A 23,068-nucleotide genomic window follows, 5' to 3' on the forward strand; every position below is an offset into this window, starting at 1 on the left:
AGGGATTGTGTCCTCCGACGTATTCCTTATCTTAGATAGATAGAAATCCTTCAGCTTTGCTGGCCTCGGAAAATTTTTTCGCCAGAGGGCGCTGCGCGTCGATGATCGCCGAGTCGATGACCCTCGACGGCCTCCGTGCCGACGTCGACGTCATCCTGCCTATAAAGGCCGCGCGCAGCGTCCGTTGCTCAGTTCCGTTTTTCCGCGCTTCGTTGTGCCTCGGAACACCGTTGCTCAGTTCTCGTCAAGATAACGTATATAATATTTAACCTCGATATCGATGGCATCCTCCTCCGACCCGACGACCCCTCGGTCCGGTTTCAAAAAGTGCCGAGACTGCGGGAAGAAAATGTCGTTGACGGACCCTCACAGGGTCTGTTTGTGGTGTCTGGGAATCACGCACCAGAGTTCGGAGTGTGAGGAATGCCTTTCCATGACGGCGAAAGCCTTGAAGGAGCGTAGGGGGAAGCTCGAGAGAGGTAGGTCAACTTTAACTTCCTCGAAAGCTTCTTCGGTAGAGTCGAGACGTTCGTCTCCTCACCATAAAAAACACTCTCGATCTAGATCACGAAGTGGCTCCCACCACTCGTCGACATCGAGACACTCGAAGAAGAGACGTAGGAGATCCCCTTCGTCATCTTCGTCGAGTTCTCCTGAGAGAGTTCATTGCCCCACAAAACGCAGCTCGCAAGCTGAGTGGGAGGAATTCAGGAAAAAGATGCTAAGCGTCTTCGAGAAAGCGGCCTCGTCCCCCTCGAAGACAGCTGAGGGTGATACCCCGGGTAAAAAACCCAAAAAATCTAAACGCCGCGAGTCGCAGTACCCGGCGGAAAAGTCAACCCGAAAGCGCCTCGAGCCATCGGGAGATAAAGCATCATCGACGCCATCGTCGAAAACTCCTTCGAAACAGAGGTCGGCGCCATCGACGCCGTTGTCGAAGGATTCATCGGCGCATCAGTCGATCGAGTCGACGCCGACGTCGACGCCGATATCGACGCCGGTGAAGGAAAGAACCACGGCTACTCCACAGCCAACGGTTAGACAAAAGACCTCCGACTCGACGCCGAGAACGTCGACGTCGTTCTCGAGCAGGACTCCGATCCTTTCGAGTTCCTCGAGGCCTAGTACACATTTCTCGACGCTTTTCACGGCGCCTTCGAGTACTTTCACGTCGGTGTCGACGACATCGACGTTTTCAAGGCCTGTGATGATGGCTCCTTCTGCATTGGAAATGGGGTTTATACCATTCCAAAAACCAAAGTATCCCCCTTTAACCTCGATTTTTGAGGAAAGGGAGGATTCAGACCAAGATATTGATTTACAGAGGACCACATCACCAGAGCCAGAGACTTTCGCCTCTGAGGATAGAAGATTAAAAAATCTTCAGGATGCACTTCAGGAAGCTAGTGGCTTGGACACTTCTCCTGAAGCAGAATTTATCAAACCAGACCCAGGAGAACATGCGGAGACTCCATATAGAGCTCTGATGTCTAGAATCATAGAATTTATGGGTTGGTCTGCACCTTCTCCTGCCTTTCAGCAGGATGACCTCACTGACATACTGGACAAGGGCCCACAGGAGGATCCTGTGGTTCCATTTCACTCTGCTCTACAGAGAAGGATTTTGACAAACTGGGAAACGCCGGAAATTATCCCGGCAGTAAATAAAAAACTGTCAACAAAATACAGGGTGGCTAGTTCTGACCCTGAATATTTGTCAAAACACCCTACTCCTGAGAGCTTAGTTGTACAGGCTGCAACCTCATCAGGCAGCACATCTGCATACCCCACTGCTCCGCAGGATAGGGATGACAAAAAGTATGATGCCATGGCTAAGAAGGTTTTTTCTGCCTGTAGCATGGCGTTAAAGTCTATTAACGCGACCTGTACGCTCGCTAGGTTCAGCCACACCCTTTGGGAGTGCGCTTCATCAGCGGCTGACTGCCTCCAAGAAGGAGAGGAAAGGGACGCATTTTTAAACATCATCAGGGATGGTAAAGATGCGATGTGCGAGACCCTACAAACTGGCCTAGATTCTGCTGACAGTATCAGCAGGGCCATGGCGGCAAGTACCACAATCCGCAGGCATGCGTGGTTGAGGAAGTCTGGTTTTGCCTCTGACGTGCAAACCAGGCTTTTGAATATGCCCTTTGACGGTTCTACCCTCTTTGGAAAGAAGGCGGATGACAGTTTGGAGAAACTGCAAACGTCCAAGGCAGCAGCCAAGTCATTGGGAGCTGCTATCCGTCAGAATACCTTTCGTCCTTCGGGATCATCGTGGAGAGGACGGTCCTTTCGTTACTATTCCTCATATGGAAAGGGCAGAGGACGACCGGCTCAAAGAGGCCAAGGAAGATTTACCCGTGGTGGACGGGGTAGGGGAAAGAAAGCCGCACCCGCAGGAGCAGGAGCCACTTTACCTTCGGCAACTGCATCAGCCGCTTCAAAACCACTCTGAGGTCTCCCCTCACAGAACACCAGTAGGGGGCAGGTTAACTCACCATCTGACGGAATGGCAGGCTATTACGTCAGATGCTTGGGCTCTGGAGACAGTGGCCCAAGGTTACTGCCTGCCCTTCCTACATATCCCTCAGAGTCATCCACCGGGGAACAACCCTTTGAAGCTTCCAGATCCGCTCCTCTTGCAGGAGGTTTTAGACCTGCTAGAGAAAGGTGCCATAGAACTGGTACCTGTAGCGGAAAGGAACAAGGGTTGGTACTCCCCCTACTTCATAATACCGAAGAAGGACGGAGGACTGAGACCCATCTTAGACTTACGGGAATTGAACAAATTCCTCCGAAAGGACAAGTTCAAGATGGTGACTCTCTCTCAGATCCTTCAGGCCCTCCAGCTTCAGGACTGGTTGGTATCTCTAGACCTCCAGGACGCTTATTTCCATGTGCCGATCCATCCCAGGCACAGGAGATACCTGAGGTTCGCAATTGGCAGCTCTCATTATCAATTTCGAGTTCTGCCATTTGGGCTAACCTCCGCCCCGAGGGTCTTTACCAAGCTAATGTCGGTTGTGGCTGCAAGTCTAAGGAGGGAAGGGATTCATGTCTACCCTTACCTAGACGATTGGTTGATCAGAGCTGTATCTTCGGAACAGGCTCAGAGACAACTAGATTATGTTTGCCACTTCCTTCACAAGCTGGGCTTCTCCCTCAATTTAAAGAAGTCACAGATGATACCATCACAGAGACTCCAATTCATTGGAGCAGTCCTGGACACTTCCCTGGGAAGAGCCTTGCCACCAGAGGTGAGGGCTCGAGATATTCTGCAGATGGTCATCAGATTTCAGAATGCCCAATATCTCCCAGCCTACGACTTTCTGAGGTTGCTAGGCCTCATGGCATCCTGCATATTTCTCGTGCCGGAGGCTCGCCTGAGAATGAGATCCCTCCAGTGGGCACTGAGAACTCAGTGGTCACAGTTCTCAGGAAGGATGACAGATCTCCTTCGGATCCCGGTCAAAGTAGCCCGAGACCTTCAGTGGTGGGCCTGTCGGGAGAACATCCTGAAAGGAGAAATGTTTTGGCAACCATGGCCGGAGATAACAGTAGTCACGGATGCCTCACTCACGGGGTGGGGAGCTCACGCCAACGACTTGACCATCAGCGGTCGTTGGTCTCCATCGGAGTCCAGACTACATATCAACCTGTTGGAGCTGAGAGCCATCAGACTAGCGCTGAAGGCTTTTCTGCCGTCTGTACGGGGAAGAAACGTCCTAATAATGACGGACAATACAGTGGCCATGCACTACCTCAACAAAAGAGGAGGCGTAGGCTCACTACCACTGTGCAGAGAGGCGATGCAGCTCTGGTTTTGGGCAATTCAGGAAGGAATCTCTCTATCGGCAATTCACCTAGCCGGAGAGAAGAACTTGACAGCGGACGCTCTGAGCAGGCAGAGCACAGTCTCTCACGAGTGGGAGATAGCTCAGGAAGTCCTTCAAGAGATCTTCGCCCTTTGGGGAACCCCTCAAGTGGATCTGTTCGCCACCAGTATCAACAGGAAGTGCGACAGATTTTGCTCAAGGGAATTTCCCCCGAGAGGAGCTCTAGGAGATGCGTTCGTAGTGGACTGGGAGTTCCCACTTCTGTACGCGTTCCCTCCGGTCCCTGTCATTCCTCAAATGATCAGGAGGTTGAGAAGGTTTCGGAAGACCATGATCCTAATTGCCCCGGATTGGGCCAGGAGAACGTGGTACCCGGACCTTCTAGACATGTCCATCTGCCCTCCAATTCGACTGCCATACAGAGAGGATCTTCTCTCGCAGAAGGAAGGTCAGGTTCTCCATCCAGCCATCAAGACCCTCAACCTTCACGCTTGGTGTCTGAAAGGTTGAGGTACAAGGATTGGGACCTTCCGGATGATGTTATGGAGGTGTTGCTTTCGGCCAGAAGGCCGGCAACTAAAACTCTATACCGCTGCCGTTGGAACAAATTTTGCAGCTGGTGCAGAGAAAAGAATATTGAACCCTTTTCTTGTGGTACACCTATGGTGTTGTCATTCTTACTTTACCTGGCTAATTCAGGCCTACAGGTTGGCACAATTGAGGGCTATCTCGCAGCGCTATCAATCTTTAAGCGCACTGCAGAGGAGCCTTCATACTTCAAAATTCCATTGGTAATACAATACCTAAAAGGATTAACTAATGTTTATCCCCCGAAACCTTTTCAAGTTCCCTTATGGGATTTAAACCTAATTTTAAACTTCCTAAAGGGTGCCCCTTTTGAACCACTACACTCTTGTTCATTGAAGCTTCTCACCCTCAAAACTGTTTTGCTAATAGCATTGACATCTGCTAGAAGGGTTAGCGAGTTGCAAGCCTTATCGTGTAAACCTCCACATACAATCTTTTACAAGGACAAAGTTGTTCTTCAGGTGAAGCCTAACTTCCTCCCGAAGGTAGTCTCGGAGTTTCACATCACTCAGAAGATTATATTACCTTCTTTCTACCCTCCTCCTCATCCGGGGAAGGAGGAAGAGAGACTGCACAGGCTGGACCCTAAGCGAGCCTTGAGTTTTTATATCAGCAGATTGGCTAAGATCAGACAAGCAGACCAACTCTTTGTAGGTTATGCAGGACATAAGTTGGGCCTTCCAATAACAAAACAAACCATCTCCAGATGGATTATTTTAGCCATTCTGGAGTGCTACAAATTGGCAGGAAAGGAGCCTCCTCAAAATCTAAGGGCTCATTCTACCAGGGGTATCGCAACATCCTCAGCCCTTCAAAGAGGGGTGCTAATTCGAGATATATGTGCGGCTGCCACATGGTCGTCCGCACATACATTTACCAAATTCTATAGCCTGGATTCCTCCTCTAGTCAAGAAACTAGATTCGGCAAGGCTGTGTTACACTCTGTCCATTCTGGAAGGGTAACATAACTTTTATTACTCCCGCCTCCAGTCACAATACCACTGCTATGGGAGTCTATCTAAGATAAGGAATACGTCGGAGGACACAATCCCTTCGAAGAACTAGTTACTCTTACCTTGTAACGTTCTTTCGATGGGATGTTCCTCCGACGTATTCCTTATCGACCCTCCCATCCATCCCCGCAGTATGACTTCCTGTGGGTTTGCAGCCTATGCTCCTTCAAGGTGATTAGTCTAATCCAAAAAACATTACTGGGGACTACAAAACGGAACTGAGCAACGGACGCTGCGCGCGGCCTTTATAGGCAGGATGACGTCGACGTCGGCACGGAGGCCGTCGAGGGTCATCGACTCGGCGATCATCGACGCGCAGCGCCCTCTGGCGAAAAAATTTTCCGAGGCCAGCAAAGCTGAAGGATTTCTATCTATCTAAGATAAGGAATACGTCGGAGGAACATCCCATCGAAAGAACGTTACAAGGTAAGAGTAACTAGTTCTTCTGATGGTTGTATCTGCTTAGATTCACATGCGCCCACCCTTCCTCCCCGCTCGGATGGAAGGAACATAGACTTCCTTTTATATCTCTCTTTTCTGTACTCACTCACGTCTAGAAGGCTCCCTCAGGGCAGAAAAATACTAACAGGGACCTCGACGCCTGAGGGATTGTGGGTACAACACACGTCACTATAGGGATAGTATTTCAGACACGCCTTGTCGACGTCCCTTTTCGACTACGAAAAACAAAATGCAATACTCCGCAGTGACCACTGGATTTCGGACCTATGCACAGCATGTGAATCTAAGCAGATACAACCATCAGAAATGCTTTTACGGTAAGTAATGCATTGTCATTCTCAAGATAGTTATGCAACCGTGGCTATATCATTGATTGATGCCTCATCTGTATGGTGTATTAAATGTAGCCTGGTGTCATTCTGCCCATTGGCACAGAAGTCAAGATGCTGGTATTGACATCATACTTTTGATAGTGATATAGTTATCTTTCTGTTTCAATTCTTCAACAGGACTGCCTGGAATCGGCTACAATGTTATCGAATGGCCAATATAGTAGTGATTTTACATTATTGATAATTCAGATGGTCATTCCATTATGTCACAACGTCATTTGGAGATAAAATATTCTCAAAATAATAACAATCCCATTGCGGTCATTGTCCCTTTTTATATTCTTAGACTAATTAGATAGTCTTAACTAGATTGTGGGACAAACAATAGTGCTGTCTTATCCTTACATATTACAATCTGTATTTGTGTTCATATCTTATTGGCAGAAATATTGTGTAGTCAATCCACATATTCATCAATGCATATTGGGCAATAGTCAATACATATGTTCTGATGTAATTGACAGTAAATAAAGTTTTGATCATTACACCTATTCATTAGTCAGTATTGGACCGTTATTAATACAGCAAAAAATTAGAATGTGTATATACTATTCTTGTAATTATTGCTTTGTAACCTGTGCAAATGTTTTAATGTACACTTCACTAGTGTTCGTTACCACATTAAATGTATGTTGTGTAACCCCTTTTTGGCAAACTCATAAAAATACATTCAAGGAAAACTCCTCATTCATCCCTCTGGGTTCCAGAGCTTTTAGCTTGTGAATCCAGAACATCTCTTTGTGATAGTATCTGCTGTAAATTTCCTCCTCTTGGTGGCCTTGTTACTATTTCAAGAATCACAAACCTTAGTTGTGAGGTTGTATGGTGGTGTTCTTTGAAATGTCTGGTAACTGGCGATTTCATGTTGGCAGTCCTTATGTTGGATTTGTGTTCTGTAATGCGATCTTTAACTCGTCTAATTGTTTGACCAACCTAATATTTCCCACATGGACAGATTAATCCATATATATGACACATTTACTTTCGCATGTGGCATAGTCTCGTACATTTTATCTTCTGTTCTGTGTAAGGATGTCTGATGGGTGGACATTTCTCTACATTATTACAATGACAGCAATTAAGACAGGGGAATGTCCCCTTCTTTGTCTTTGAAAGAAATCGTTGTTTAGATTTTAGTTCTTTTGGCACAGACATTTACTACATTCATGTTCTTTTTACTAATCACTACATACACCCCAGTAGTCAATACTAATATTTACATTATATAATTTTCAGATCACCACTACAAATTGAACACTGACGCCAATAGATGACGTTTCCATGATCTCACAACGAAATTGCACCATAGACCAAGAAAAAAATGTTTGGAAGTTGGAAAAAAAAAATGTGAACTTGAAAACATTATTTTGTAACTATCTTTGATTTAATTCTGCTCCTGAAGAAGAGAGGCACTATTGTAACGCTTACCTGAACTCTGCGGGGACACCCTGGAAGCTCCTAGGTAGTTTCAAAACATTTCACTAGACGTGGCAAGTGGCTTCTGTAAAAAACGTAATAAATATGACTTCCCTTAGTAATGTGTCCACTAGTTAATTCCATTACCACAAGGACAATATAGGAATAATTTTCTTGCAAACCAGTAAGCTCACCTGAGTCTTATTTTTAGAGAGCTATCCACCCTGTTCACATAGGGGCGTTAGTCCTGAAGATGATGGTGCTGATTGAAGAAGGATTGATATTAGAGAATAATGACTCCTAATGCCAGAGGGTTGAAACTACACAATGAGGAGTCTTGCAATAAAAATGGACTGGAGAGGGAATTCTCTAAAATATGTCTATACGTATTTCCTAGGGTATGAACACACCAACGTGAATAAACAAGAAAAATATCTAGTTACAATGCATCAATGGCCCAAATGGATAGCAACCCTAACTGACGGTTGTAAATGTGAGCAACATTCCGTACCCCAAAACCTACAAAACAAATAAAGTAAGGAAGGCTAAACAAGATGTGAGTAGGAGCGTGTGATTTCCAATTTGAATACAGAGAAAAAAGCGATGACCGTATAACGCTTCAATAACAAGTTTACACGGAGCAGCGCACAAGCTAAGCTACGTTATGAAATTCACCAAAAGAACGGAATGCAGTGCACCACTAACAGCATACTAAAAAACTCTAAGCTAACCCCCACAGAAAGGAATGAGAAATAATGAAATCTATCGTGGCAACAAGCCACAAACGATACTTGCGTGTGCACTTTCAACTTCTCTCGGGAACTCTGAGGGGCAACCGTCCGTGACGGAACGAAACAACTGAGGAGAAATGGGAATGAGGAGGAGAACAGAACTGTGGCTCTAGGGAGGGGCCAGCAAAAGGGGATACATAAATACAGAACTATATGAAGGGGAATACGAGGAGAAATGCTTGACAGGAATCGGCTGTGGAAACAGAGGAACCGCGGTAAGCGTTGTAACTGCATAGCAGTCGATGACGCGAAGTGCGAGCCTCCAGAAAGGTGGGGCTAATATAGGCAAGCAGAGCTAATGACTAGACTAGCAAGGTTAGTCATCCAAAGGCACAAACATGCGGCCATTAAGGAGAACCAGGAAGCCCTATTAGTTCAATGGAAAATTACAGTATCAGTCTAACCTAAGGCAATACCCCATTTCCCACCAAGATTAGCCCTTCAAGTTTTCCCTTAAACCCTGAACTAGGAGCCTGGCCTGTGGTCATGACAACTATCTCTCGAAACGCGTAGAGCTCTGTACACTATGATATGATTTGTTTTCTGAACTGAAACCAGTATTATTACTTTTTGTCTGTTTTTGTAGTACATTTAACTCGCTGGTAAAGGTTGATTGTTTTTCTTTTCTCTTAAAATATAATGAATGCAAAATCCACTAAGTGAATGAACCATTGAAATTGAGTTATCTTGAGAATACGATTATATTCGATGTATTTATCTTTCATCCATTTTTTGAATTTCCAATATTGAAAATACTACTTAATCATTTAAGAAACAGATTACCTTTGATTGGAATATTATTGTTTCCATTATTGTATGGTGTGCAGGGGACGGGAGTTCCTACTACCGATAGGAACTCTATTTTGTCTATTAGTGTATTATGATTGACCAGATCATACACTGCAGAGATCGAGTAGGAGGAGCTGGGCTGTTCATTTGAATTTTCAAATCCAGAAGTGCTGTTTCCGTCCCATGTCTTGGGCGGAAGGAAGCCTGATTGTCGTAGGGCAAAGAGATAGTTGGCTTCCAAGTAATTTTGGATCTGGAGATGCGCTACTCTAGTATTTTGAGCAGGAAAGGCACTGTTGTAATAGGTCGATAGTTTTTCGGTATGTTTGGGTCAAGCGGCGGTTTTTTTAGTAAGGAGAGAGTGCCCACGCATTTTTAAGATTGGTTGGGACAGTACTGTTTTCAAAAGAAGCGTTGATGAGACTCGTGATGAAGCAAGTTAGATCAGGCACGCAGTCCTTGATGACCACTGCAGGGCATGGGTCACCTTGGCACCCTGAAGGTGTGAGACTGGTGATAATTTATAGGACTTCCAAATTGGAGACCGGTGTGAATTCGAATTGTGGAACAATGTTATTACCCGTGTGAGTAGGAGTCAGTTGAGGTAGTTGGGCAGGTTGAATAGTGACTTTCATTTCAATTTTAGATTGTAGGAGCGCTATTTCATCGGAGTCTACTTTTTGGTTGGTGGTACGCCAGCTTACATCCTTGTTGCAGACTTCTAACAGTAGTACTGGGGACTCTAGTTCTCTCAGGATAGTGAAGATTTCCTTCGTTCCTGATTTGGCATTTGTTGTTCTCTCATTGTATGTGGAACTTTTTGTTTGGAGGACAGCCCGTTTGTAATTTTTGGCTACCTTAGCGAATTTTGCCTAAACTTCATTTTGTTTTTTGATTTTTTTTTTTCTCCTCCAGTTGGTCTCAGCCGTTCTCTTGATACTTTGCAGAGTTTTTAGAGTCGCCATGTACCAAGGTTTAAATTTGCACATGGAGAGAGGAGCTATTTTGTCAATGGCTGCGAGGACAGTTTGGTTGTACAGATCAACCATAGTGGAGGGTCTTTAGTTCCTTTGTCCTGGTGTGCCAAGATAGGACGCAGTAGTGGTTCGATGTTTGCTGTTAAGTTTGTTTCGGGTAAGGCGGCTGGTGCCACCAGTGGGAGGTTGATAGAATCTGTTCTTTGATGTGATGGTTTGACCATGGACATTGGTTGTAAGTTATATCGGTATTACAGTTCAGGTCAGCTAGCCAATCGAGTGTACGATCTTTGATGTGTAGAGGGTTCTTGATCCGGTACACAAAACCTAGTGCCGAGATGGTGTTGGCGAGCGCTAGAGCATTTTTATCCTTAAGATTGTTAAATCCTAAGTTGAGGTCACCCAGAAGAAGAGTTTGGGAGCTGGGTTTGGTATTAGTCGAGAGTAGTTGATCTACAACGTCCTCAAATGAGAGTATCTGGCCAGGAGGTCTGTAGATCAGGTGAATGTTAAATGAATCTGTCTGCGATAGGGCCAGTTTGACTGAGTAATTCGCCAGAGTGGAGCGTGGCGTTTGCTATCTCTCTAATGTTAAAGGATAGTTCCGGGACTTTTTTTTTATTGTCCCTACGGTTCGGCCATGTGTTTTTAAGCATAACTCGGTAGATCGTAGAAAACTTTCCTATGGACCTTACCCGACTTTTCGTCCATTATCGCACTCGAAATCAGCCGCCATTTTCTGATAATCCTATCATTTCCCCCCATCGACCTGGCTCACCTGCTTTTGCGGCACTAAATCAAATCCCCCGCCCCTGAGCCTGACATCAGCAGACGCGTACCGCCCATTTCCCAACGCCAAAGCACGTTTCGTGTCAACAATCGCTGCGCTTCAGCTAATGAAGTGTCGCCATGGAAATGGCAGGACGCCTCTTTCCTCAATAAGTATAAACACACCGTTTCACAACACACAGCAGCAGATTTTCGATTCCATTCCTCTCTCTGTGTTACTTTGAGTATTCTGTGACTCGTTTCTGTGCTCTGGTCAGCTACCTTCGCCGCTTCTAGGCCTTGTGAACACCTGTACCATCTCTGTAAATTATTTTACTTTCTTTACCACACAATGGCTACAATAATGCCGTATATGTACGAGCCCGAGTACACCGAGGAAGAACTACTGGAAAGGCAAGCACGCGAAAACGATGGGGATTCGGACGGCAGTTGGGAGGACCAGTCAACGGATGAAGAGCCTGGACCATGTCGCATGGACGGCGTCTCCACCTGGTGCACGTGCAATCGGTGCGAGCTAATGCCAACTGAGGAGGAGAACTGCTGCTGCCGTGAAAATTCCGGGTGCTTGGCCTACATTTCGGAAGGCGAGCCAAGTCCGCAATGCATCACCGAGCTGCCAGAGTTCAGGGAAGCCTGCCTCTCACGGACCGTGTTGAGGATGATGATGGTGCTTATGCATGAACTTCGCGGCACTGTTCGTCCGCGTAATCCGAGAAACGAGTAAGTATACTCTGGTTGTGATGTCAGTGATGCCACTACTATTTCATGGTCGTCTCCCACATATAAAATTACATCTACATATCATTCGAATGCATGTAAATTGGTTCCATATTGTGCATTTTCTAGATAGAATTTTTTTCAAAGCAGAATGACATTTTTTACCTGAATCGACAGTGATAAGAAAGTTTTGTCATTTTAATACAGTTCGCATCTTTCTTTTTCACAGGTGGTACAGGCTGGTGGCCTATCGTTGCTTCACTTGGTGGCTTCACGGGAGGCTCGGACACCGCGTTCGGAGAGTAATACCTGCCTGTGCGGTACTTGCCATTAGACAACATTTCCCCAGCGACAGTGGACAATACCGCGGATTTTCCCTGGATGTATTGCAACCGGAACTTTACAATGTGTAATGTTTATTATTTATGTTCAATTGAAATTAAGATCTAAAATAAAACCCAACATATATTTTAACAATGGTTGTTTTGATTTTTTAAATGAATCTAGTGTCTCCATTGAATAGTCTTCCTGTGCCTTGTCACACCACATGTCTCCGGCCAGCATCCTCCCTCACACTGGCCGCCCACCTTCAATCCACATAACCGTTGAACCCATATGCAGCAGACATACATATGTTATTTTGCGGGTTGGCATCAAGCCTAGGCATCCAGGGTCTCCAGGGTGAACTGCACCCATATATTCTCCTGGGACGGTGAGGTATTTATAAACTCACCCCCCTGCCTTCCATGTACTAGATCCTGCAGCCTGCCTCTTACATGCAGTTAGATGGCCTCTCCTTGGTGAGGCCCTGCGGCAAACGAGTCTTGTCTGCACGACCACCGCCCCAATCCGCCCCCCGCCCTATCAAAGGCAGTTCGCACCGGGGTACTTGTGCTGGCAAGTGGAGCTGTCAGGGAGCGATAAAGGCCAAGAGGTGCCAAAGACCATGTACACTTCAAAGTGGTCTATGGAGCATGGGTTGTTGATCACATGTCTACCTCAGGACCCCGTGTCTCCTGCCAAGCATCCCCTCCTCACGCCGGGCGGCCCCCTGCAATCCACATAAGTGTGTCTCCATTCACGAGTCTCCCTGTGTCTTGTCTGCACGACCACCGCCCCAATCCACCCCCCGCCCTATCAAAGGCAGTTCGCACCGGGGTACTTGTACTGCCAAGTGGAGCTGTCAGGGAGCGATAAAGGCCAAGAGGTGCCAAAGACCATGTACACTTCAAAGTGGTCTATGGAGCATGGGTTGTTCCCATGTCTACCTCCAGACCCCGTGTCTCCTGCCAAGCATCCCCCCTCACGCTGGGCGGCCCCCTGCAAACCGCATAATGCCACGACATATACACGTCATTCATTCACAAACACACCCCTGTTTCGAATTCTTTATAACCCACTTCATATTTCTAATGAGAACTTCTTTGCGCTTTGCTAGTCAACCCGTGAAGGTGCTGGCTATCTGCTCTTCGTCTCTGTGAACTTCCGTGACCACTTCGAGGAAACTCGTCAGTTTGCAACCTGTGAACTGCTCCCTGTTCTTCGACAAGAAACTACTCTGATCCCGGAATCTAACTGTTTGTTCGTCAAGGTAAGGCCATGTACCATAATCATGCTGCAGAGTCAAGGCAGTCCGTGGCAGTCTCTCCTCAGTTGCTGCTACAGCAAGGCGTGTCTACAAGACTTCATCCCTACCGCGGAGCGGGCCGCGGAGTCGAGGCTGCAGAGTCAAGGCAGTCCGTGGCAGTCTCTCCTCAGTTGCTGCTACAGCAAGGCGTGTCTACAAGACTTCATCCCTACCGCGGAGCGGGCCGCGGAGTCGAGGCTGCAGAGTCAAGGCAGTCCGTGGCAGTCCGAGCCAGGACCGCTAGGGCCCCGACGTCCTGACAAGATGAATCGAGCGGCACATGCATCAGAATTAGAAACACACTGGCTAAGAAGCCAGAGAACCCGTAGTGAAGACAGCGGGCTCGAGCACCGTAGCCCTCACAAACACTTCTCAAGAAGCAAGAAAATACAAGACGAGCGGCCGCCTATCCCCCCCAACAGAAGCCTGAACCCTTGATAAACCCACAAAATCAAGGTGTTCGAGGGTCATTGGGGAGGTTGATTGAGGACCCCAAGTCGGAGGCCTCCAGCTTGCCTACCTTTCCGCAGGCGCACCGGCAAGCAGCAGAGCCCCACTCGGAAAAGCCGGCTCGTCACACAGCGACGGCGCCGCTGAGGGCAGCCGGGACGGAGAATGACAGGCCACCCGGGGCCGTCCCTCAACTCCTGGGGGGTTCGGAAGTGTTCGCTTGTCTGTCAGGCCTCGAGGAACAGGGGGGGTCACGGGATGCCGCCCTCAACTCTCGTATGGCCCTCCCTCAAGCCTCGAAGGGACTTGAACTAGCGACTCGAGTGCGAAGCACAGAGGAACAAAACCGAGCTGGGAAGGGCGCGAACTTTACAGCACCAGCGCACAGCCCGCCTTTGAACGGCCTGGATGCTGGCCCAGCTAGACCAACAGAAGACAACGAGCGGGGCAAGGAAACCCCGGAGACAATCCAGCTGCAGCCAGATACCACAAAGACGACGGATGGTTTGGGAGCGTCGGCTCGACCTCCAACTGCAACGTCTGGCAAAAGGGAAGGCGGAGCAGACCGCCCACCTATAAAGCCCGACCCGTACTTACCCACTGGCCCGGACGTGCCGGATCGACCTCCAACGATCATCGCAGGGGCGGGCACGCTGGCTCCTCCGATGAGACGTGTCCAGATTTCCCCGCTGCCGGAAAGCCTTGAAGACGGGGCTCTTCCCAAAGAGACAGCTGCAGAGCACGAAGTTTCTCCAGGCGTGGCGAACAGCCCCACAGGCAGCCACTTTGACCCAGAAGACGCCAGCGAAGAGGCAGCGGGCGAGAGCTCCCAGGCACGGTTAGGTCCTACAGGAGTGGGCCTGGGAGTTTATGGCCCCAGATGCGATGGAGGATGCGCTGTGTTAGCTCCAGCGGCGCCATCAGACTCACCCAAGAACTGCGAGCACTCTATTACACCTGAGACTGACAAGAGATCTGACCCCAAAAACGTGCTCAATAAAAACGCACCTTACGACGGGCCTAATAAAATCAAAATCGACCTGGAGATTCATCCTATAATAGCAAGAGAGGACTTAGGCAGCCCTCCCTCCAGCTTGGGAAACTTGGAAACAGCCTGGTCAGACGACGGTTCTTGTTCATTAATAGAGGATTCAGAAAACGAACCCATGTCAAATCAAAACTCAGCGCTTTTTTCAGATACCTCAAAGACAGCGCCAACGGAGTTCCTAGAGGAGGCCCCCTCACTAACTATTGACAGAAAGCCGCTCAAAGACCCAATCCCAAAGGAGAACAAACAAGCGCCGGAAAGGGAAGATAGACTCATCTCAGGAATTACAAACAAAATAAACCCTCTTATGCCCAAGACTACAAAGAATCATCAGCAGTTGGCTCCCACCAAGCGGAGCAAAGAGGCCCCGAAGCCCTTGGTGGGCACTTTGGACAAATTTTTTAGCAAACGAGGAAAAAGAAATCATAATGAGAAAAGTGAGATATCAGACACAGAGCTTCTGGAGGGGTCCCTAGAGGAATCAGTTCATTTCAACTCTCCTGCTATTCCACTGAGACTTACTTTCAATGCACATAACCCGAACCCCAATACCTCGAGTCCTCAGCCGCTTACCAACAAAAGATGGCATTTTGGGAAACCGCCGGCTAAATCCACGGAACTTACATCAACAGAGCCTTCTGCACAGTCCTCTGCCTCACTATACAACCTCAACAAGGCAATTTTTCCCAAAGAAAATTCCTCACATGGGGGGGGTGGCAGAAGCCACACCCTCAGTGGGAAAAACAGACAGTCTCGGTCCACCTCTTAGGATCTCAGAGCCAACCAACTCTAACTTAACGAGACCCATAACGCAACCCTTGCCATGCAAGCAAACACAAGCCACAGTTCATTCAGACCACTTGACAACGCTCAACGCCTATGACTAGGCGACAATCGGAAACTCAAACCTCTTAAGCCATGTACGTCCAGCCCACAGCCAACGAACAGGAGACAAAGTGACACTGTGGGTAATTCAACAAAAGAAACTCCAAATAAAAAACCAGACTTAATGACGATAATGTCAGCTATCACCATAGCCCTAGCTCCATTCACAAAACTATACGAATCATTGAATGACTCTGTAAAGGACCAAGCATCACTGGCGGTACTGACCCAAACTAAACTCACGTTTTTAGAGGGATTCATCACTTCGAAAATGGAAAACAGGAAGACTTTAAAACACGCTTGCACTCAAACAACGGACCACCATTTCCGAGAAACGATAGCAGCTCAGTCTAAGACTAACTTCTTGCCGGAGAAAATATTCCACTTCAAAGCAGGCACTGGCAAAACAATCGCCAACTCCAGTCTGGAGGATCACGTAAATACCTCAGCAGTGTCGGCAGCCCCGGGCAAATGGAGCATAAAAACACCCCTCCTAAGTCTTAATCTTGAGCCAACAAAGAAAGCACAGGAGGGCCACACCAATGGAAACCAAAGCACTCTCAAATTCCCCAAACTTCAATCGAGCAAGAGCACAATAGAAAAAAACAATGGTTGCATCGTTAACGAGAAAGAACAAGATCTTAGAGCTCTCTCGGAAGACACACTTACGCTTTCGGCTCCAACAAAAAAAGTAAAAAGCGGTCCACCTGCGCTCCCTAAATCGGCTACGGCGAAATCTCAGATCTCGAATAAATCCTCACCATCGTCAGACAGAAAATACATCAAAATCCGTACTAAACCACTGACCTCAAAATCTAGTCAGCAAAACAGTGACAGCCAAGACATCAACAGATCTCCCTCTTCCACTGAAAGCGATCTAATGGAAGACGCTTTGGAACTTGTGTCGCTTTGGCAGAACAAAGATCCAAACCTAGACAATAATCAGGGAGCCAAAAGAAAAACAGTGTCTTTTAAACGAAGCCAGGACAAAGACTCACCTCCAAAGAAAATCAGACAGTGGGAGTCTAAACCCCCAGCACCACACAGGGGGGAAGGTGCGTCTTTGGCCGGGACCAAACTAAAACAGAGCTCCAAAAAACGGGAGGAAGACACCACAGTGAAACACAAGTCCACTCCCAATAGGTGGAAAACTAGAGTGCATTTGAAACAAAAAAGAGACTCCAGAGAACGTAGCCAAAAAAGGGAAAGCACTAGGAGGACTCCACTGAAAACCCGCGAGAGAGAATGGAAACGCCACGGCTTAATGAGAAATAACAGAACAACGGCAACGCGCTCCTTCTTTTTGCAGCCGAATTGTAAAGCAAAGCACAACCGGGTTCTAAACAGAACCGCCATATTGGACTTATTTCATCAAGTCCCGGCGCTTAGATCAGTAACATCAGACTGCCAAGACGTCATCGAATTTTCGGGCCCTCACAGCATAGACAGCGTGTACATCCACATATCTTCTGCTAGCACGAGACTCAAACTCAAGAAGGAGGCCAGAGCCCTTAAAAAATTAGGCTACTATTTGGAAGAATTATACAGCGACAGGGAGATCCCCAGTAATACACGGAGAGGATTAAAGGACCGAGACCTCACAACCACCAGAGATCGTACGCCCCAACACAAGACAGTTTCCCCTTCAAGAGAACGAGCCTCTCGCCACGCTTCTCGCAATCTTCACCCAGGAACAGAAACTTCACATAGGAGTGAAAGTAACACATCTGATGTTTCTCAAGACGAACCCCCAAGACACCGGATCTCCCACTACAGACCCCACAATAACCTTGAGGAAATCAGAACAGGGGGCCAGGAAGAACTGAGCCCATTTAGCAACCAGCAAGGGAGGCCACCTAAGACGAGAAGAACCCTTATCTATAGAGACAGATGGGACTCACAGTCTACTCCAACTAACACCCAACAATGGCACAAAAGTGCCCGGAGTAGCACCAGGAGCGAACACAACGAAAAACAGAGTAATATGGTCTCAGATCGAGCCCCCAAGGGACCCCTGCAGAACTGGAAGTCATCAAAGGACCCAGCCGATTCCAGAAAAAGGTCAAGCGACCAATACACCCATTCACGGCTAAATCGTCATGACCTGGAAAAAAAAAGATGGTCCTGGACGCCGGAAAGACTCTCCACAAAAACAAGAAGATAGCCACAAGTATACACGACGGGAGTCAAGGAAGAATCAGGTAACCCTCACCAGATGGCAAACAAACTTAAAATGGGGTCGTGGAACACAAGAGGATTCGTTCACTTGACACTCAACTCAGATGTACAACTGGGGACCTTTGACCTTCTTTGCTTACAGGAGACTTGGCTCCTCAGGAAGCCAACAATAGATGGCTTCGAAATCGACTTCTCCCCAGCTACACAAGGAGTGTTGGGCAGGCCCTCCTCAGGTCTCCTGACAGCAGTCAGAATCTGTAGTGGCCTACAACTCAAACAAACAATACTATCCAATACGTCAATTCTGGCCTCCTTGGTATCAGAACAGAAACCTGGCGACTGGGAGAATAGAAACAAACCAACATCTTATCTAGTGATAAATACATACTGGAACCCAAAAGTCGTGAAAGAAACAGCCCTTCTCGAAATCATCGGCCAAACGATAGAGACATGCCTTAATACAATGACAATTGACCACATCATAGTATGTGGGGATTTAAATTTAACATTACCTAACATTGGCCTAACCACATCGAATTGCAATTCACACTCCACATTGGCTCCTACCGTCTCTTCAACAACTCGAGAATCTGACCGGAGAGGCAAGGGATGGGAACTGCTCATGGACGCACTAGATCTCCATAACCTCCATTATCTGATCTCGACCACACTAAACCAGACTCCAACTTGGGAACAAGGCTCACGTAACGCCTTTCTGGATCACATATACGTATCAAGAAATTTGCTCGCAATGATATCTGTATACGAAGTTATAAGAACTCAAAATAGTGACCACAACCTCCTGACGGCCTCATGGTCAGCCCCAGAAAGGAAATCGGAGGCAAACCGACAGGAAATGACTACCTCAATTCTTACTAATGGTGCAGGGACCAGACTAAGACTCTCTGATGAAGCAATAAGAACCATTACAAGGAACTTCGAAAGAACTATTGCGGTGCCAGGGGAAGCAAATCCACCTGACTACTATCCCCTGCTGATCCCATATCAACAACAAAGGAAAGCTCAATCTTCAGTAAAAAAAGCCAAATCATATATACAATAAACCACTGGTGGAGAAAAGAAGGGAAATGAGAAGAATTTTACGCAAAGCGAAATCTTGCCCCTCAAAACAAACAGAGGAGGCAGCAATATCCGTGAAAAAGTCTTATAAAAACTGGCTTAAATCGCACCGTGCCACTTTGTACCAGGAAGACTCTGAGGCTATGCTAAAGACCCTAAGTGGGAAACAATCTAAAACTTTCTGGGCCTTGATCAACCCGAAAGGAAATAACTCAAATGAGGCCCTAGCTAACTCAATCGGAGAGAATCACTGGAGATCATTCTTCTCGGATATGTTCGCCCCACCAAAGGGCAACACCCAAGAAACAACAAGGCCCAAAAAAAATCGATGGGACATTGAAAAGGATGAAAAGGAAATCTGCGAAAAAATAAGGAAACTGAACAACTCAAGGGCACCTGGACCCGACGGAATCTCTAACACGGATCTCAAAACGAACATCGAAGTATGGGGCGGACTCATAGCCCGAATATTCCAACAATGCGCGGACACCCAATCCATCCCGAAATCTTGGAAATCAGCAAACGTGGTCCCAATTTTCAAGAAAGGCGATAAAGGCAACCCAGCAAATTACCGCCCAATAGCCTTACTGGACACCATTGGGAAATTGTTTGGAGCCTTTCTTCTGGACAAATTCAAGAACTGGGCAGTCACTTCCGAACTACATGATGAACTTCAGACAGGATTTGTAAAAAACATCGGAACACTGGCTAACATAATGCTACTCAGTGTACTGAAAGCCAAGGTGCTAGAGGGACGACCAAAGATACACCTGGCGTTCATAGACCTCTCACACGCATTCGACACGGTGAATAGAGAGTGCCTCTGGACTAAATTGAGGACAGGGCACTGCCCGACATCAATCCTGAACCCAATCATGGAGCTGTACTCTGGAACATCCATGAGGGTCAGACTTAATGGAAAAGGACAACTTTCAGAGGAGATCAACACTTACAGAGGCGTGAAACAAGGCTGCCCACTGGCCCCCGCACTGTACAACGCGTTCATTGGAGACTACCAACACTGGGACCCCACCATTAGAACATTTCCTCCTAGAATTGGAGGCGAAACGGTTGGCAGACTACTCTACGCCGACGATATCTTATTACTGGACCAAACTGCCATAGGGCTACAACGCAAACTCACTTCGCTCGCAGAATATCTTGAGACCAACGATCTGATTCTAAACTCATCAAAAACAAAAATAATGATTCTGGAAAAATCCACCACACAAAAAGAAAAATCTAAATGGTTCTTGGCTGGAGAGAATTTGGAGAAAGTAAAATCATTCCGATACCTGGGAGTCATGATAAGCGCAAATCGCTTTGAAACCCCTATGCAGGAATCCTTGATAGCCAAGACCAAAATCATGATAACACAAGCCCGACTCATGGACAAAAAATACGGAAGATTCTCACTGAAACCAGTGTTGAACTTCTACACAGCGAAAGCGGTACCTGCTATCACCTACGGTGCAGAAGCGATGCCTATGATCCCAGAACGGACCTGGCAGAAGCTAGAAGGCTTATTTTGGAGGAAAATTCTAATGCTCCCAAATTCTACTCCGATGGCATCTATTCGCAGAGAAATCAACGTCATCTCTTTAAAAGGAAGAGTCAAGCTAAACATCTTAATGCTGAACCGGAAAATTAGACTATCCTCTGTGAAGATCTTCAAGTTTATAAAGGAAGAACTCAAAACAGGAGAGAATAACATCTTAGCCTCCTGGGAGCAAAGAAACACAGAAACCCTTGAGGAAATTGGAAGCTCATGGGAAGAACTAGAAAGCAACCCCGCTAAAACAGTAAAAAAATTCAAACAAATGGACTGGATCAAAACGCTGGAAGAGGCCGCCAATTACAAACTGGCCGCGGACCTACCAGTCAACTGCCAAAAACAAAATGAACCCATGAGCTATTTACTACAAGGTCCAAGTAAGCAAATTAGAAACACCTTTCTAAGGGCCAGGCTGAATCTTTTACACACGAAAGAAATCCTATTCATCAGAGGCTCTGCGGCTAATAACCTCTGCAGATTTTGCAACAAACCCGAAACAAAAGAAACCTTGAGGCATCTGCTGCTTTCATGTCCGGGACTAGCGGCCAAAAGAATGATACATATGGGCCACTTATCCAAAAACAGCAGTTGCGGGGAGGAGGAATATTGGTGGAATATCCTGATGTCAGGTCGAAATGTAAAATCAGTAATCGCAGTCGGCCAGTTCTTCCAGAATATAAACTTGAAGAAAGAAGATCCAATCTGACAAGCACATTTTCACCTGTCTAGACACAGAAGCGCAACAGATCAGAATTCCTTTGGGATCACAAACTCTTTGAACAGCAAACTTTGTTAAAACTGTGAAAACAGTTGAATCAAATAAAAAAATAAATAAAAAAAAATAATCATTTTGCGTCCAATTTCTTTTCGTTCAAGACAGTACATGCAAGGAACTAGTCACATGTTCTGAGTCTAGTCAAATTATCTTTCTATTTTTTTAAAGTTATTCAAATACTTATCCGCATGTGAATAACGTGTATAGTTCCAAGAACCAAAACGAACCTTGCATTGAACCTTTTATGTGTCATTTAATTTTTTAACACATTGGTATTCATAGAGAATTGTTGATCTTTGCTTTTCAGAACTTTCCACAATGCCTGCCTGTTCCATTGGCGGTTGCCCTTCGAAGACCCATAATAAATCTGATGGTACTATAATGCATGTTTTCCCTAAAACAATAGATCAGATAAGAGAATGGGTCCGATATTGCGGATATCCACCGTCTGAGCTTGAAAGTAGAGTCCTAGAAGTCTTTGCGGACAAGAGGGGTGATCGATACCGCATCTGCAGCAGGCACTTTAGCTCAGACATGTACTCCACATCAATGCTAATAAAGAAGAACACACCGCGAGCGAGGCGAAAATTGCTCTCAACCGCTATTCCCACTCTATTCGTCCACATCCCTCCACTGGTGAGTCAAGTTTACGTATTTATCTCTCGGCCTTGCGGTAGTGTGTAGCATTAGCTAACAATAATTTCCCCATTTATGTATCCACTCAATATGAAGGCGGAAGATTCTCCATCCGTGTCGTTATTGCAGTCATCAGCCACTTCAAGCGCCTATCGGGTAATCTTACTTGGCTATTCTGCCACTGACTTCTTTTAGGCATGTAAATCAATAGTTTTAATTGATCGTGTAATTATTTTACCTAATGGTACACCCTTGTACTCGTCCTCTAGTCTTTGTTTTCAGTTATAATTATTGTTATCCAAAATAAGGCAAGTACTGTCTTTCAGGGAGATGCTGAGGAGTCCAACGTATTGACAACAACTGTTGATGTCACTCAGATACTCGAGGGTCGTTTCCGGACAGTTCCATCGATGGAGATCATCAGATCTTGCATTCTTGTAGCGTGATTGTTACACACAATGCTTCTTTCGTTTTTAGCCATTGATATGTCCTTCTGTCGTCGGCCTCCTATGTGTCTTCTTTTTTCAATATTGTGTTCATTACTAATGAAAGTCCTATGTTTCAGGGAGTCGATGGAGCATTAGTCCAAGAAGAAGGGGGAGCATGCAGTTACGGGTCGGCGCAACAGCTTGCAGAAGTGTGCACCGCAGTTACATCGTCCCTTGATGTTCTTATGCATTTCGAGGTATGGATACTGACAGTTCGATCAAGCGAGATCATATGACGTGATTACATCCGCTATCCTTCCTTCTTTATTAACGCAAGTACTATGTTTCAGGGAGATGACGGAGCTTCTTCTACAAGAACATCACCCCTAGTAGTTGATGCAGATCTCTGGGTGGTGACACTTCCAACGATGGAGCAAATCGAATCATATTTACATATCCATTATTTATTTTAGACAACTGATCATTTGTGCAGGTCTATTTAGATGAGCCGTTGACGCCAGCACAACGTTTATGTTCTTTTTAACAAAATAGAAAACCATACTAATGCAATTACTGTGTTTCAGGGAGTTACTGAAGCATCATCTTCAATAATATCATCAATGGAAGTCTATG

The 23,068-nt window shown here is 46.4% G+C and overlaps 1 protein-coding gene across 6 annotated transcripts in view; it reads left to right on the plus strand.

Moving 5' to 3' along the window:
- Positions 1–23,068, plus strand: part of KDM2A (lysine demethylase 2A) — a 1,348,567-nt gene that overhangs the window by 1,063,845 nt on the left and 261,654 nt on the right. The gene's annotated exons all lie outside the window — the stretch shown is intronic.

This window comes from Ambystoma mexicanum, chromosome 12, assembly GCF_040938575.1.
Source record: "Ambystoma mexicanum isolate Mex_15411 chromosome 12, UKY_AmexF1_1, whole genome shotgun sequence".
In the NCBI taxonomy this organism is placed as follows: Eukaryota; Metazoa; Chordata; class Amphibia; order Caudata; family Ambystomatidae; genus Ambystoma; species Ambystoma mexicanum.